The sequence below is a fragment of the Anomalospiza imberbis genome, chromosome 2 (genome assembly GCF_031753505.1).
Source record: "Anomalospiza imberbis isolate Cuckoo-Finch-1a 21T00152 chromosome 2, ASM3175350v1, whole genome shotgun sequence".
Lineage (NCBI taxonomy): Eukaryota > Metazoa > Chordata > Aves > Passeriformes > Viduidae > Anomalospiza > Anomalospiza imberbis.
This window is the reverse complement of record NC_089682.1, coordinates 86,531,160-86,548,513: the sequence shown is the minus strand read 5'-3', so window position 1 is coordinate 86,548,513 and position 17,354 is coordinate 86,531,160. Positions and strand designations below refer to the sequence as shown.

The following is a 17,354-nucleotide window of genomic DNA, read 5'->3' as shown; positions in this document are numbered from 1 at the left end:
GGGAGAGAGGAGGGGAGTGAGCAACATATAGCTTGGGAGTGATTTCAGTGGGAACACTGAATTGGAGAATACCATTCCTAAACCATGAAAAATAGAACCAATACAGTTTACAGACCTGTACACAGGAACGTAACTTCTCAGTGGCCCCATCACAGTATTTCCAAAGGAATATTACAAATTCTCATGGCCAATCCTGCAAAAAGTGGAAAGTAGACTTAAAACTAGGAAGTTTCCAAAGGAAAAGCAAATAAAATTAGCTGTCTCCTTGGATACACAATGCTAAAAGAATTGAATAGAATTGGTTTAGAGGATATTAAACATACATTTTACACTACTGGAGCAGCTAGATCATAACAATTATATAAATATAGCAAAATCCAAGTTAAATAAAATGGAAAGTGGTAAGTTGTTTTTAAAGATATGTTTCAGGGTAAAAATGCAATGAATATATGGAACTGGATTAGAAGAAAAGACAGAATACTGCACCAATTTATATTCCCTTTGAACTGTCTCTAATACAGCCCATAAAGTGCATTTTCAAATATATAGCATATCACAGAACCAGACACTTATTTCTAGCCATGGCACTTCTAGGCTTTTGGGAAAGGAGAGCAGAAATAGTCTAGCGGAATTGTGCTGTGTGACAAATTATCTACTGGTGGGTTCTCCCCAACATCAATAAATAACTGTTTTTGCTTTAAATGAAAGAAAGAATTTCAGCAGTAAACAAATGCTTCACATCTTGCATGAATACTTCAACAGAATCAAAGCAAACCTGTCTTTTCATACCTCCTGCAAGTGCTATTCCAAGTCAAAATACAAGTCATAGCTTGAGATCTATCAGTTGCTAAGTTTTCGATCACGACAACCATGACATCGTGATAATAAGGGATGGTGACACACAAGACACTAAAGCTTCCTGTGATACTCCCACCTGGAATCCACACTTATCATTGTAAGTGTAATTATCTGGGTATCCCTGAGACCAATTTTTGCACTTTTTCTATAAATATGACCTCTTGCATAAGACATTAAATTTAAAATCATCTCCTTCACAGATATCATTGAGTCATTCCATTACCTCGGGGACGGATATGAATTATGCATTCTTCGATTCTCTTTAAAATTGAGATGCACAAGGGGACACGGAAAAATCTAAATGGTACTAAAAATATAAAGCATTCAAGAAAGAAACAATAACTTGTATGCTTGTAATAACTACTGCAGTGCTCTGAAGGCTCCCTGCCTGGTCAAGAAAAGCACATAAAGCACTGAAACGTAACAGCAGGCCTCCATGCTAATGGCTGCTAGTGACAAGGGCTCACTGAATGTCACTGCTTCACATACTGTGTACTGTTCATTTCTCTTATCTGTATGACCTCTCTTTTGAAATGACTGATGAAACTTGCCTGAATTAGCATCTTTGCTTCTGGGCATTTGCCACCTAGAAGGCATTTAGTAACCTCTCTACTAAATAAAAAAATAAAAGCATGGGAGGGGAAAAGATCATAATCTTAACAAAAAGTAATCACTATGTGTGTTAAAGAATACTCAGTGTGTAATGCAAAAAGGCTGCTTCTCTGAAGCCTCCTTGTTCGGTTATTTTTCTACCTTGACACCCTTTAGGAGTACTGGCTTGTCACAATACATGCATTCACATTGCATACTTGGCTAACATTTTCATAATTGGTGTGAATAAAAAGAAATAGCTGTTACTGCAAGAAAAAAAAAAAAAAAAGAAATGCCTCTGTTCTGATGCCCTGCTGCTATGATGACCTATTTCACACTAGCATCTGTTCTTTTCTCATGAACCACTCCAGATGTAAGCTGTCAAAATAGCACTGCAAGTATGTTACCCAGATGTCCACTGAGTGCTGCAGATGTTTTCTTCCATGCTTCATATTTAATGTGTGCCTGATTAATTTTTTCATTATTATCTCAACTACTTGGCCCACAGATTTTCCTACAAAGTTTGCAGAATCCAGGACCTAATTTGCAGCCATAAGGAGCAGCTCCCTTTGTGTAAACAGGTTCATTAATGTCTGGAATAACCAGTCAACAGAGCCTTGGTCTGAATTTCCAAAAGAAATGCAAACTTCAGTCATCTATTATGTCTTGATAATATTTGCCTGAGGATTTAACACAATGTTCATTTCAATTCAAAATTACAGATGTTTGCAATATTCAGATGCATCAGTCTGACCAAAAATATTATGCCCGTTCTCTGCCTCAAGCCCTTGACCTGAATGAGGTTAGTGACAGGGATATGAATGACTTGAGTGGAAAATGAAACACAAAAGTATTTTTATCGTGAAGTACAATATTTCTTCTGTCACTAAACCATTTTTCCCCCTCAAAATTACAGAGTAGACTGCAAATCTTCAAGGCTAGCAGTCATGATGACAGTCTAAGTGCCATTTAAAAGAATAATAATTTATGAGGCGTCTTGGTAGAATAGCAAAGGTCAAAGAGTAAACGCCCTCAGGAGGAGAGGATGACAAAGGTTACAAAGATGACTAAAGACTTGCCTACAGAAAGGAGATTTCTTGGAAGGAAGATATTTACTTGCAACAGCTTCATGCCACCTAACACAGTTCCTCATCCAAATGAGCAGTTCACCTTTAAGTTAGCTAAAAGGCATTGCTTGCAAAATACGCTTCTGAAATTCATAGATTAGCAGCTTGGCCTTGTATCCACTGAAGTTCCACTGAAGTGCTGGCAGATGGAGGACACTGTGGGTCTGCCATCAAGCTTGAAAAAATCTCTGGAGTCTTTGCAAGGCAGTCCCCAAATAAATCCTACTTTTGTGGCAACTGGTCCCATCTGTGGACCTCCAACAGGCCACCACAGACTGGAGCAATTTCTCTTAGAAGTGGTGTGAGGAGTTGGTAGGTAAGGAGCCTAAGACACACAGTGAACACACTCTTCCTGGACAGTTGTAAATATGCACACCAGCCATCACTCTACAAAGCAGTTCGGGCAGCTTTTCCTTGCCACAGCTATAGCATTCCCCTTCTTCAGATGCTGCAAGTACAGAAAAAAAGGCAAGCATGAAGACAAGCAGGAACAACTCTTTTTGGCACAGTTCCACTTTCTGCCAAAACATCTCTGGGCTCATAAAATACACATGAACTGGTGGGAGAAGCTGATGCTGCAAACCCGGGAGTAACCAGCGGTGTCTACAAAACATCGGAGTGATAAAAAATAGCTTAACCTGAAGCCAGCAGGCAACCAAAGACAGCTCATCTCTTCAGAAATGTGTGGCCATAAACATTTCAAAAACTGACAGTTTCCAACTGTTCACAATCAGTTGTGGGAAGTTTCTGCAGCTGGATCAATGGCTGGCACTTGTGGAGGGGGCTGGCACAGCTCTGAAGGGTACAGCTGTAACAGGTGCTGGTAAAGAAGAGGTTATTGACTGCTTTGAGCATAAGGGATTATATTTAATTTCTGTAGGATAACTGCGAGAGCCCTTCTTGCTGATATTTGACCTCCATACCAGGCCTCTCAGTTCATAAAGAGGTACCCAAGAAGCAAATAATCGAGTCAGATTATATAAGGAGCTTTTGAGCATGCTTACCTATTTTCTATACTAAAATCAGGCAAATTTCTGGAGTGGGCAAATGCCACAGACATTCAGAGTATCTTCAATCCCTTGCTCCAGCAGTCCCTGGCCCATCACAACAGCCCATGAAGCCTTTGGCTGACTGCTCAGATCACAGAAAATTTTTACAGACCCATAACTGCACACTGATGACAGCAGAGTGTGGCTTTGGGAGAGGGAAGGGCAGAAAGCAGGTGGAAGGTGGGACGCAGATGAACAAGACTTCAATTGAAACATCATCTTTTATCCTGCACATCACCTGCAGGAAGGAGGGAATGTCACAGACATGTTGCAAACACATCAAATAGCTCAGGCAATTCCCACTCCTGAGTGACAAATCCACTGGGCATGCTGCCAGGCAGCCCTCCTGAACCTGCCCTCCTGAAGAAAGGGAACCAGCATTTCCACCCCAAGATTTGCCTCAAGCTTAGAGCCGCTTACTCCAGCGCAGAAGCTCACCCTCAGTGCCAAGCCTTGGTGGGCTTTGCGTGAGGGGTTTTATACTCTCCTGTGTTGGTTTTGTATGCCTTGTCTTCCTTTATTAATTTTAAACAGAATGGTGGGATGTAAATTCACCACTGGGGATATGTCAGTGTTTGCTCAACATGCTCTATATACCTTTATTAATTTTGTATTGAATGGTGGATGTGATTTCACTCCAGAGGGAAATCAGGGATAGCAAAAGGTCTTTCCCACAGCAGGACAACAGTGGGGAAGGGAATGTAATTTCTCTGTGGGTTTATTTTGAGTGATTTATGCGCTTCCATGGGTTTCTAAAGCTGAAGAATTTTGAGCTTTCATGAACAGGCAGTTTCAGTGCCATGACCCACCAGTCTAAAGATGTTTATTAACTTAATGTAGCATTTGTTATTCAAGTCTTACTGCTTAGAGTACATTTTAAAAGCAACAGATGATGCCTTCTTATAGTCCAAGAACAGTATGTAAAGAGGGAAATTTAAAAGATTTCAAAATTGAGACCTATTTTCAAATAAGACTTATTCTTTAACAGTACAAATGCATAAACACCATATGAACTACAAAAGGGTGGTTATTTGACACAGGTTTACAAGGTTTAACTCTTGGCCACAAAGTTTAATTCACTGCAAAAACTGCCTGTATCTGTGAGAACAGCTTGGCAGCCTGTAATTTCCAACAGTGCAATTCCCAGCCCTCAAACAAGCCAACACTTGGCTTGGAGCATGAAGGGATACTCAATGTCCTGAACCGATGGAGATGTTGTGAAGTTGCTTACTTGTAGATAGCTCTTTTTTATCAACTTCCAACTCCACAGTATGGTTGCACTCCAGCATATCCCTTTCTTTAGACTCTTGGTCCCAGGATATCTTAATTCACCAGTATCATGACAATGAAGGGAATGTTCCATTTTTTATCTGTCCTATTTACTTTGAAGAAAAAAAGTTTTCAGAGGGAAAAAACCCCAAATCCTCACGCCTCCCTCAGTTTCCAGAGATTCCTAGGTTGCATCTTCTCCATACTCAGCTTTGCCAAATACAATAAGATAACGAATAGTGGTGTCCTGAATGATCTGGCCATTTCATGTATGACAGTCAAAAAGCACAGAAGCAACAGGTGCTGTTTATTGTTCAGTTGTTCAGTGCAACACATTTCACCCTCATTTCATATATTTCCTCACTCACATTTCTGCAATGCAGATACAGAGGCTGATCCACTTTTCAAACCCTCTGAGCGTGACAGGTGTCTTTTCCTCTACTGACTATCCGAGCACAAAGTCTGTGAGTTCGTACCTCATCTCAAGCTCCACCAGCACCCAAAGACTGAAACCCAGCCTCATGTTTACTGCACAGGGCAATTCAGATGGTGATTCCTCTATACTGCTGAGGCCTCTGTAACTCCTTGGTCCAGGGATCTGTTGGGGGAAGGTGGCCATGGGGTGAAGCTATCAACGAATAGCAATTTGGGGAATGTTTGCTATGTAAGGAAGATGGATATTCTCATGGATGGTCTAATGCATTTGTTTGCCCTTCCCCAGGCACCTGGGGAAGAAAGCTGACATGGAAGAAAGCTGACCATGTGGAAAAAAGACATGGAAGAAAGCTGTCCACACAGCAAAAGACATGTTTTACTGATCAGAAGATGCCACAGCAAAATTTATACTTCTAAAGACTTACTAGGATTTATGCTGCTGAACAATGCCTTACTGAGACTTCTTCTCATAACAAACTTCAAATGGTGAACTGAATTAATTATTTGCTTGAGCAAAACATACTACATGCTTGAAAACTGGATTAATGACTAGCTGGCTCTCCCTGCACATGTACTAGTGATTCTTTTCCTACACTGGTGCAGGTGGCACATGAACTCCTTGTGTGACTCACAGCAAGGGCAGAAAGCTTCTGCACTGAGAAACACAGTTCCCATTTTGAGTACCAGAAAGAGCAGAACTACTTCATTTGAAAAATGAGCGATGGAAACAGGAGAGAAAGGGAATAAGGGAGTGCAGCTGGCTGTCATGGGCTCTTTAGGTCAGCACTTTTATACCTGCTGAACACAGCTGGATTTTGAACAGTTGGGAGGGAAAGAGGAAGGGCAGGATTTGGAAACTGGCTCACATCCATCCAAGGTGATACCATGCAATCCAGAGAAAAAGTAAAAAATACCAGGTACATGTCACAGCACACAATGTTGACAGCCTTTAATAATGGCTAATGCAACAATACTCACCAGCCTCCTTGCTGTGCTGCCAGCAGCCTGGGTGTTACCTAGGACTGAAGGCACACAGGTAGGCAGTGAGGCAAGGAGAAAAGGAAGACAGGCAGCCCTGTCTAACTGTGAGCATCTTGTTCAGGATCCTGCTTGCTGACCTCATGTAGGAGTACAGGAGTCAGCCAGTGTTCCACATCATTTGTCTATTAGCTGTGTCCTTACCCTGGTTTCAGCTAGGATAGGGTTAGTTTTCTTCCTAGTATCTAGTATGGTGCTGTGTTTTGGATGCAGTATGAGAATAAGGCTGATAACACACTAATGTTTTAGTTGTTGCTAAGTAGTGCTTTCACTGAGTCAAGGACTGCTCATGTTCCCATGCTCTGCCAGTCAAGGAGTTGAGAGGGACTATGTCCAGGACAGATGATCCCAGCTGATCAATGGGATGTTTCATACCATAGAAGATCATGCTCAGAAATGGGCAGGGCATTTGCTCATTTGGTGGTGAGCAACTGTGTTGTGCATCACTTGTTTTTATTGGGGTTTATTTCTCTCTTATTTTTTCATTACTCAGTAACTACTATTATCATCATTAGCAGCATTATTATTGATATTGTTAATATTAAATTTATTTTTACTTCATTTATTAAACTGTTCTTATCTCAACCCACAACTTTTACTTTTTTCCCCAATTCTCCTCCCCACAGGATGGGGTGAGTGAGTGGCTGCATGGTACTTAGTTGCTGGCTGGGATTAAATCACAGCAGTTCTGGACAAGCCACAGGTCAGCAGTGGTATTCTGTGCCCATCTCCTCACCAAGTCCTCCAAAAACAAAAGAGGGAATGACGCCTTAAGTTTTATCTTTCATATTTTTCAGATTCTGTACTGCATTAATATATAACTCTGAACTTCATATAAAGTGTTAGCAAGTTCTCTTCACAGTTTAGTTAGACAAAACAATCCATTTCCAGCCTGAGAACCAAGGACACCATTGCAGCTTCAGGCCCAAGAAGTGTAAACAACAGCGAATTGAGGAGAGCAATCTGGGAGGATAGGACTTCAAGGCATCAGAACTGGCTAGAGTTACTATCTCTGTCCTTCACCGTCCTGCAGCTGTCTTGCTCTCTTCTCTTTCAGTGGAACTGTTTATAAAACTTTGGATGAAAATTGCATTCAGTCATTGCCTCTTTTTACCCTGGAGAAGGCTCGGGGAACCTCATCACAGTATTCCAGTACTTAAAGGGCAGCTACAAAGAGAATGGAGGCTATCTCTTTGCAAGGAGACATAGGGAAAAGACAAATGGCAAGGGATAAAAGTTGTATCAAGAGAGGTTTCAGCTCAATACGAAAAATAATTTTTTACTCTGGGAACAATCAACCACTAGAACAATCTCCCAAGGGATGTGGTAGAATTTCTGTCTCTGGAGGTTTTCCAGATGCAATTGGACAGGGTGCTAGATAATCTCATCTAAGCTTCTTTTCCCACAAAATTTTGGACAGATGATCTTTCAAGGTCTCTTCCAATCTGGGCTGTTCTATGAGTCTGTAACTAGCTATCCTCCAAATCCTATTTCTCTGGAGACTGATTCCCAGAGCTTCCCATCCAGACCTTCAAAGCTGCCTGTATCATCTGCTCTCTCTCTCTGAGGTTAAGGTGGTCACAGAATAATTTATATTAGAAGGACCACTGAGGGTCCTCTTGTGCTTAAAGGAGATTGCTCAGTCTTCTCCAGTCAAGTTTTTTACAACTTTGAGGTTGGAGATTTCACAGCCTTTCTGGACAATTTGTGTCAGTCTTTGATCACACCTATGGTGACTTTTTCCATCCAAATATATACAGTCAGGATTTCAAATGTTCCAAATTGTGTCTGTTCTTTTCTTATCATCATGCACCTTTGAAAAGAGCCTGACTTATGCATCCCCTCCCATTAGGTAGTCTTAGACAGCAATAAGATTCTCCAATGACCTTCCCTTGATCTGAACAGTCCCAGATCACTCCACTTCTTCTCATATATCCTCTGCTCCAGGTCACTGTACACCTTGGTGGCCCTCTAGTCTGCCTATGCCTTTCTTCTACTGGGAAGCCCAAAATCAGATACAGTACTTCAGATGTGGTCTCACATGTGCTGAATGAAGGACAATTATGACTTCCAACCAAGCTAGGCCCATCTAAAAGTATCCAGGGGTCAGCAGAGCACAGAGCTAGAACAAAACACCCTACAAATATGTGCCCAAATTTGAGCAAAATGCACAGAGTTTTACTATGACTGGAGTAGCACTGAAAGAGAGATTAAAGTCAGCCACCCAAACCCAGAGCACTACCAGGCTCACAGGTAAGGCAGCCCAGCCAGCTGGGAGAGACTGGATGGATATGAGAGGAGAAAGGTAGAAAACACCATAATATTTCAGAGCACGTAACCACTTAAATCAAAGCAGCTACAACTGAGCTTGAATTACTGCTGATCCTAACAGGAATAAAAACGGCACTAGTTTCTCCATTATAATATAATGCAGAACTGTATCATGCAAACACAGATTTTCTTCTTATCAGTGTAGCATGATTAGACACTGTATAGTACCATCATGAACAGATGACAAAATGGGCCAAAACTGGTATCAACCAATTGACCGTGGAGGCATTTCTGCAACACAGAATATATACGGGAAGACTGCAATCCATACAATCTTTGTGAAGAGATTACATACTTGTATCTGCTATCCAAACCAATGATATCCTGAAAATCAAAAGAAAAAGAAAAATAATTGCTTGGCAAAGCATCATATACAATACACAATACCAAAACTTCCATATACCTTGAAATGAGACCACTAATAACAAAAGGGGAAAAAATCCTAAAAGATACCAGAAAGAAAACATACACATACAGGGGGAGGAAAAATAGTGATGTGTCTACCACCTTTGTGAGTAACTCCCTTAGGAGTCATTTTAGCATTAGGACCATGAAGTGTGCCTGAGACATGGTAGCAGTAGTAAGGATAGAAAAAACAACAGCCTGGAGGAGAATGCTTTCATCAGGCCTGCAGATGTTGTCCGTACTAACAAAAAAGGAATTTTGCATTGCCATGGGAGATTTTTTGACAGCAACAGCAGCACAAATTGAGTCCCTATCAAGACTTGATCATAAGGAAAAAGCAAAAGCAAAACACAGGTTTCTTCTTACTTTGTTACTGGAGGAAAAGAAAAGGAATGAAGGAGGCTCTTATGCCAGGAATAGTCCTCAAAGCACTGGAGCAAAGTTCTGGTCAGTTCAATGATTTGGAAATCTGCTCATGAAAGAGAAAGTCTGGTTAACATTTAAGGAATTACTCAGATGAGTAACTGCCTGTCATAGCAGTTTTCTGCCAACTGGACACTTTTCTGCTAACGCAGATTTCCTGTGTGGACAAGACTTTCCCCAGGTCCCTTCCAATGATCAGAAACATTGTCCACTTCTTCCATTTTCCTGGAAGGAAGGCATTAAAAATGTCAAAAGTTATTGAGTTATACAAACTTACTCTTCTGTCTTTTTTTTTTCCCACTGTTTTTTTTTTTAAACTTGCCCCTCTGTCAAAAGAGGCATATTCTGATTTCTTTTGTTACTGGCTTGTTACAGAGAGTTACTTGCAATAAAGTCTTATCCTTGACCCAGCAAAATTTATGTAGGCTTACACAAAGCAGGAAATGATCTTTTGGACTGAACTGCCTCCTCTAAAACCAGAGTCCATGACTCTAGACACAAAATACTTCTAGCAAGGGTAGAAGCACTTGCCATGTTTGTATTTATTTTAAGTAATGTGATGAGAATAGGGCCACACAATGATTTTTTGTGGTTGTGAGAGGTTAGCAGCACAACTGAGGTTGAAAACTGCTGTCTTAAACTACTCAGAGCAAAGCCACAATATGGAAATACATTCTTTTTTGGACTACAGACTAGAGGAATGAGCAGTGCTGGTGGGGGTTCCACAAGACTACTTCTGGCTAGAAAAACTGCTCTGATGGAGATTTGCTGGAGCTCCTTGCTGGCCTCCACTTTCACTCGCAGTCATGTGTCACATAATTAAGCCTGGAGGGGATATATGTGTGCCTCATCATGCCCACATGAACATACAAAAAGGGTCTGTCTGCTTGAGCAGAGTGGAGGATTTCTGGATTTCTATCAGCCGGAATCAGTGAGTGTGCACCTGAGGGATTCTGTGGTACCACGTCACTGCAGTAACGAGCAGGCAGATGCCCTTGACAGAGGGAAAGGTCATTATTTTTCTGCACAGTTTTCCTACCCGCATCACTAGCCAGCTCACTTCCAGTTTGGCAAGCTGCTCTTTAAGCAGAAATCAGCCTGACAGAGACTTTAAGAACTGAAAAGTATAATTAGGATCTGTTATATTTGGGATGTGTCTTTGCCATGTTACCATTGACTTTGGAACCTGCAATTACTGGCAGAAAGCTTTTAGCAAAGAAAAATTTGAATGAAATAAAAATAAACAGCTCCTCCAAAAAACAGCAATCATGTATCAGGGTGTGTCATCCAAGGGAGAATCTTAATGGCATCCTTTCACATCCCTGTAGCCCTGCAAATGGAAAGATTCTGCAGAACTAGCCTGTGTCCACTAAACACCAAAGAGCAGAATAATTCTGCACTGGAATGCATTCTTCAAGCACTTCTTCTGGAATTAATACTAAACTTGCAAAGTGTCTGCACTCCAACCACTACAGCCACATAAAGTAAGGTTGTTTGGAATAAAACAGGTTCCTCCTGTGCCTGCAAGAGACTTGTATGTACATTTGCAATATGCCCATTGCTAAAGTATCTGTGTCATGAGCTGATAAAGGAAATACTAGTAGAATAATGGACAAGCTGCATGCACAGGCAGCTCTTACACTGAAAACTAATTACAAACAGATGTCACCTCTGGAAAAGATGGAGATAGGGCCTCCAGTAGCCTAATCCTAAAAGCCATACCCTCAAAAGAACAGCAGCCCTTTGCGCACATGAACTTCCAGGTTTGCAAGTACATATGCATATTAAAAATCATAAAAGAAAGACATCTGTGAGGGATGAAATATCTCATAAAGCATTTCCAAGACCAGGGACAGTCTGCATGTATGGCAGCACACAATGTATTTTGCACCCTACAAACACAAGTGGGTCTTTTCTCTGAATTACAAGTTTCTACTTTTGTAAAAGCTCTTCAGTTAGACTGAAATATTCCGATTTTTAAGCTTTCAAACATAGAAACTGTTAAAAAATTAGAAAAGGATTTTAAAGGGGTGAAACAGGGTCACAAAGGAAGCCTGAGCCTGTTTAGAGAACTGGTTCAGAAAAGAAGCCCTTACAATTTGACTAGAAGTTTGCAAAGACAATTCTCCAGATTTCTGCAAGGTCATTTCAGGTAAGGATTTGAAAAGCACACTGTTTCTTTAGATATCCGGGTGTATATCCAGCAGGAGTTAGAACAGCAAGAAAATCTGTTTTGTTCTGTCTGCCTGGAATCTGTCACCTTTTAAATCAACTTCTTAAAAACACTAGTTTCCATCTGCCAACAGAACCACAGTGTGTATATATATATATATATATATATATATATATATATATATATATAGTGCTTTAAGTGCAGAAGAGGATATCGAGTCCCTCAGAAATCCCATGCTGTTATGCTTAGGACATATTTTGATGATATTTCCTACAAGTTTCCAAGTGATGGCTGTGTCAGCAAGCTCTGGCACAGAATAGCAGCCAGCTGGGTGTGGACTAGACAGCATGTGGACAGGAGTCAGCATGAGCACAGTACTGGAGCCAGAACGGTTGTATCTGTACTGGAAATAAGGCTCTCATTTCTAAAGCATTTGCAGGATACACCCCCTCTAGAAAAAAAAAAAAAAAAAAAAGAAACAAAAAAAGAAACATTTGATTTTAAATTACAGTCTTTAAATCTACATTACTTAGAATTATGTTTTAAGAGGATTTATGACTAAGATGGAGGATAAAAAAGACTTCTATATTATTAGCTGCAATTCTGAGGAGGATATCACAGAAATTATGTTTAAAGGTCTGGTCCTGGTGGTTCACATACATGTAAATTGTTCTGTAGCACCCACTTGCTAGATAGAGAAAGGTGTGCAGGTTTGAACTGGCTGCATTACTGTTGGCATAAATTTATTCAAATTAGTCAGAGAGCTGGAAATGTCCTGCTTCAAAAAAAACCCAAGAACAAGTTAATAGTTAATATATATTTGCAGGGCAGCTTGGAAGAGCTTATGAAAAAATGTTTTCAAAAATATTTTTTCTCCATTGAACAGCTCAGAGAAGTATGTCCCTGACAAAGGCCCATAAGGGGCAAAAACACTGGTTATTTGTTCTCTTTTGCTCTTTACAAATGAAGCAAACTACAGTTAATATATTATGCATGTCTTTCAGCATATTTTTATTTAGCCTGCTGTGCCTTGGGAACTTTCACTTTGTTTTGTTTTGCCTTGGGAACTTTGATTTGATTTTGTTTTTCTGGTTATAACAAAAGTGAAGTATTAGGGCAGGACATCAACCAATCTACAGCACGTGAGATTTGTTTCGATTTCAATGAAACAGCCTCTCAACATCTCTTTTCCACTCCCTTATCTTATCAGTCACCAAACCACTCTCCACAAGCTGGCTTGTCAGAGGAACAACACGGGCCAGTTGTATATTTCATTTCCCGTTAACAGGATCTGTTGTTTCACCCGCAAGAATAAGACAGACTTTTCCAGTAACACACTATAGAGTCTCAGTCCTGTACAGTTTGGGTACAGAGTCCAATCTGTGCCTTCTACTATTTGAATTCCTATTAACCTTGTGATTAAAATGGGTAAGCAAAAGATATTCTTCAGTGGCAAGGAATTTACTCCTACTGCAGAACTGAAAGAGGGAAAGTGAACAGCAAAGCCTGTGGGAGAAGGAAGGGGAAGAGAGGACAATTGCCAGATTAGACAGTCACTACATTCACAACTCAGTTACTTTTTAATTTTATTTGGGGATGGTGGGGTTCTCTTTTAGCTTTTAGCAGCATACAGGAAAGGTGAGGAGCAAGAATGGATTGAGGAAAGCAGGACCAAAGAGATGGGAATGAAGGTTGAAGAGTTTTGATGGGGCTGAAAATCATGTTCTGAGTAAATAACCAACAGAGTGAGGCAAAGAGTGGAAAAAAAAAAAAAAGCTAGAAATTATCTGCAAGGGCAGGAGTACAGAAATGAATGGTCACACACAGCACTGAGGGGTAGGCAGGCTCTCCCCCAGCAGCATTTGCCTCTATCCTGCCCTACCCCACCAGCTGGAGGGCAGCATCTATACATCACTGCTACAATAAACTGGTATTCTTGGGTAGCTAATTTTCCCCCTCCTTTGCTTCCAAAAGGATGTCCCAATTCAGTCCCTAAATTTTGTAAAACCCTTTTCCTGCCTGGGTCAAAGACAGAAGTGTGCCTACATGGACAGACTCCTGGAGGGTCACTTTTTATTTTCTCAAGAATACACAGAAATTGTCAGTCTGTTTGTATATGTCTAGACAGCAACATAAAAATATGCTGCACTCCTCCTAATAAAGCTGCAAGGCAATTTGGACTGAACCAGCTCTGTTTCTTGCCTCTTCAAGGGCTTCAAGCTTGGTGGTCTCATGCAGCAGAACAAGTTATTCTGAAAGTCTCAGCGGAGAGACTGTCCTTCAAAGGTGGTGGAAGATGGTTTCAGGATGTCATCCTCCTCTGTCCTCTTGTTTGAGGACCAAACCAGTGGAATTCCTCTACTGTGAACAGCACCCAGGGTGGAAATAATCTGCAACAAGAAATTTGCAGTCTCTCCTCTATGTGGCCCACTTACAACCAAATTTTCTTTCTTCCTACCACTGATTCTCTTTTTCTAGTGGTGATTTTGATTTTTCTCATGTGGGTTTTTTCATTTATACAAATGTATTTATTTACTTATTTACCCTGGAACTGGTGGGACAGTGAAAATGTGCAAATTAAGGTCTGAAGAGAAGGTCCTCAGATGCAAGCTGAAGGCACTGCCTGTCTGTCCAGGTGAAGGGGAAGGGAATTGTCTCATAATTAACTATCTAGTTCTGCCAGGTCCCCTCCTTCCCCCCATCCCTGCACTCTCCTGAGCTGTACTTTGTAGTGCAGTTCTACTCTTACCACAAGGCAGTCCCTGGGCACAGGTAAAATATCTGGGAATTACACTCTGATAGGCCTGAATCAAGCAAGAACTTTCCTGGCTGAAAAGGGCTGGGAAGATGAGCTACAAAGGGCTGGGAAGACGGTTCCATAACCCTCAGTGGCAATTCCCATTGGCATCTTGGTATCCCTCCTTTGGTAAAGCTTCCCAGGGTAATTCATATGGCTCCTATCAGATCCATAGGAAATTTAAAAGACAGTTGCTAAAGATGGAATGAAATACAAGCTGCTGAAGTGCCTTTTTGGTGACGTTACTTGTTCTTGGGCCTGATAGTTCTCAGCAGCAAGGACTGTAAATGCTGACAGCTGAGATCAGATTGGCAAAGCCAGGTCTGAAAGACAGCTGACACAATTGCTCAGGTTAACCCCAGGCTGCCCACCACGATGCATATCTTCAAGTGAAGATTGCAACTGTCAGGCACAGAGCAGCCAGAAAAAGGAGGGAAAAAAAAAAAAGGGAGTCCCTGTGAGAAAAAGGCACCTTTTGGTTGGCCTGGAAAAAGTTCCTTTTGGCTGCTTTAGCCCTAAAACCTTGCTGGTGACATATGCATATTGAGACCAGAATGTATAAGCTGTCTGACCAACAGCCCTGAAGATGACAGCACTGAAGCCAGTATCAGGGCTCAGCTCAGCATTATCTCTGACAACTACTGCTTCTGCAGTCACTGCTGCACCAAAGCATGGGACAATCCTGCTGAGTCACCAAAACCTGATTTTTTGTTTTGTGGCTTTGGCTGCAAAATGAAAAGTCTAAGGATGTTTTTTGCTACTTCTCCAGCATTAAAGACAGATTTTTTTTAACAAAGAAAAGAATGGTGTTGTCAGTATTAGATTACTCATCTGGCCAAAAACCTATGTCCACATTTAGATAAGAGAAAAAGTTTTTCTTTTGCCTCAGCTTCACCTGTAACTTAAAATAAGCTCTTCAAGGAAACAACCACCCCTTTTCCCTTTCCTCTGCCTAACCCAGTGCGTGGCATCTGAAAGGATTTTCTCTCCCCTTTGATGCTAGCTGGAATTCATTCTCATCAGTCCTGTACAGGCTTTTGGAAGTGTTAACTCCACCATACCCACAGAAAGCTTGCCCCAGCTAAGAAGGCATGAGATACATCAATCACCTCAGTGTTTCTTACACAGCCTCAGCATAAGCCCTCCTAAGTCCAAGTGAGCTGCCACCATGACAGGATGCAGTGGCTTACTGGGCCCTGAAAGTTGCCTATTTGCATCAGTGTACCACTGCACCTGATGGCATTAGATCTGTCTCTTAACAACAAGCCTAATGAGGCTAGAAATGGCAGCACTGGAGTGTCACACCCTGCCACAGAGACACTATTTCACACTGGAAAATAATCAGTGCAGTTGCGACTCCTCTTTACTCTGCTGCCATACTTGGGATGCAAGCCCCAAGGTAAGGCCAGAATTAACCGCTCTGGTTCTCCAATTCTTACAGTTCCTCCCTTACTCAGTGTGTAGCTGGTTTCCTTAGTAGAATAAAACCCAGTCCAGCTTTTCCAGGAGAACTTTAAACTTCCTTTAACTTCCTTTAAAAAGGAGAACAGAAAACCTCTACAAGGAGAATAGAAAACCTTGCTAGAAAGTGATATTCCGTAAAACACTTCCATCAGCTTTAACTTCATGCATTCAATACTTCTAATCATCCTCTTTTCAAGGAAGTAACAGAACCATCACACACTTATGCTAATAAAGAAAATGTAATATCCTCTTCCTCCCTGTTCTCTTTTCTCCCTGGGGTTCATATATTAAAAAGGGGATCCTCTAAATGATGCTTAGAAAAGCTTCCAACTATTTATTCACTTTCCTTTATCACTGTGCTGAGGTTGCACCCAGCTGATTCAGAGGTTTGGTTTTTCCAGCTGGGAATCAGACTGAGGCACAGCAGTAGAAGCAGCAGTCAGATCCCACCGGCAAGACACAAATTTTCAAAGCTGTTGTGAGTATGAACTCATTTAAAAATCATTTAAAATCCATTTAAATTAATTACCAAAAAAAAAAAAAAAAAGAAGAAGAAGAAGAAGAAAGCTTACCTTACTAACAGCTTTAGGGCCTGTACTACATCTCATCTCTCAGGCTGATCCCAGATGGTCAGAGCACCAAATTGCCATTTGAGTTTTAATTATTCTTGTTATTATATTCAAGGTATGACTGGAGACAAATTATGAAGCCTCTTATGAGTGATCAGGAAGTAGGCACACATAAAGAGTATCAAAAGGCCGTCATATCTTGCACTATGGCAAGGCTTGGGTCACCAAACTGTCCTATGCAGATCTGCCACCATTAGAAAAGCCACAGGCAAACACAGCATTTGGAAAGTCTTTGTCCAGCTAACATTCATGCATCATGTTCCCTGTTGGAGATGCTTCTGCAATTTGGGTTTGCTTGCAACACTTTTCAAACACTAGCAGAGGTTCCCGAGCTGGCCACCTATGGCCTTGGGTAAAGATTACTACAGAGCTGATTTGAGGTGCTGACTTGAGTCTTGGTACCATTCTACTTCATCCACACTAAGTGAGTTAAATGCAGAATGATGGCATATGGGAAGAAATGCTGGTTTCCTGGCATTCCTCCATTCCCTGACCTTCATCCCACACTCAAATCCACACCATCATTGATACCACTCATGCCCCAGGCTGGGTGTCCTAACCAGCTTCAGAATGCAAGAAGGCAAGAAAAGAAAAGTCACCCCTGAGGAGAGGAACAGCAGCTTGAACTCAGGTCTGAGGCAGAGGCAAGCAAACAGGCAGACAGGCACCCACTTCAAAATCTTGTTTGGCTGGTACTTTGGAGGTATTCCAGTTGCCTTTGCCATATTATTAATTCATGCCTTCTTCACACATCATTGCCTGACT

At 41.2% G+C, this 17,354-nt stretch overlaps 1 protein-coding gene across 7 annotated transcripts in view; it reads right to left on the bottom strand.

The window, feature by feature from the left end:
• The window catches only part of ENOX1 (ecto-NOX disulfide-thiol exchanger 1), a 362,929-nt gene that overhangs the window by 246,589 nt on the left and 98,986 nt on the right, over positions 1-17,354 (bottom strand). For 5 of the 7 annotated variants that reach the window (XM_068182225.1, XM_068182224.1, XM_068182223.1 and 2 more), the window contains exon 3: positions 116-193. The exons of the other annotated variants lie outside the window; for them this stretch is intronic. The gene's annotated coding sequence lies outside the window, so the exon portion shown is untranslated. The remainder of the gene's footprint in view (positions 1-115; positions 194-17,354) is intronic. 7 annotated transcript variants of the gene reach the window in all.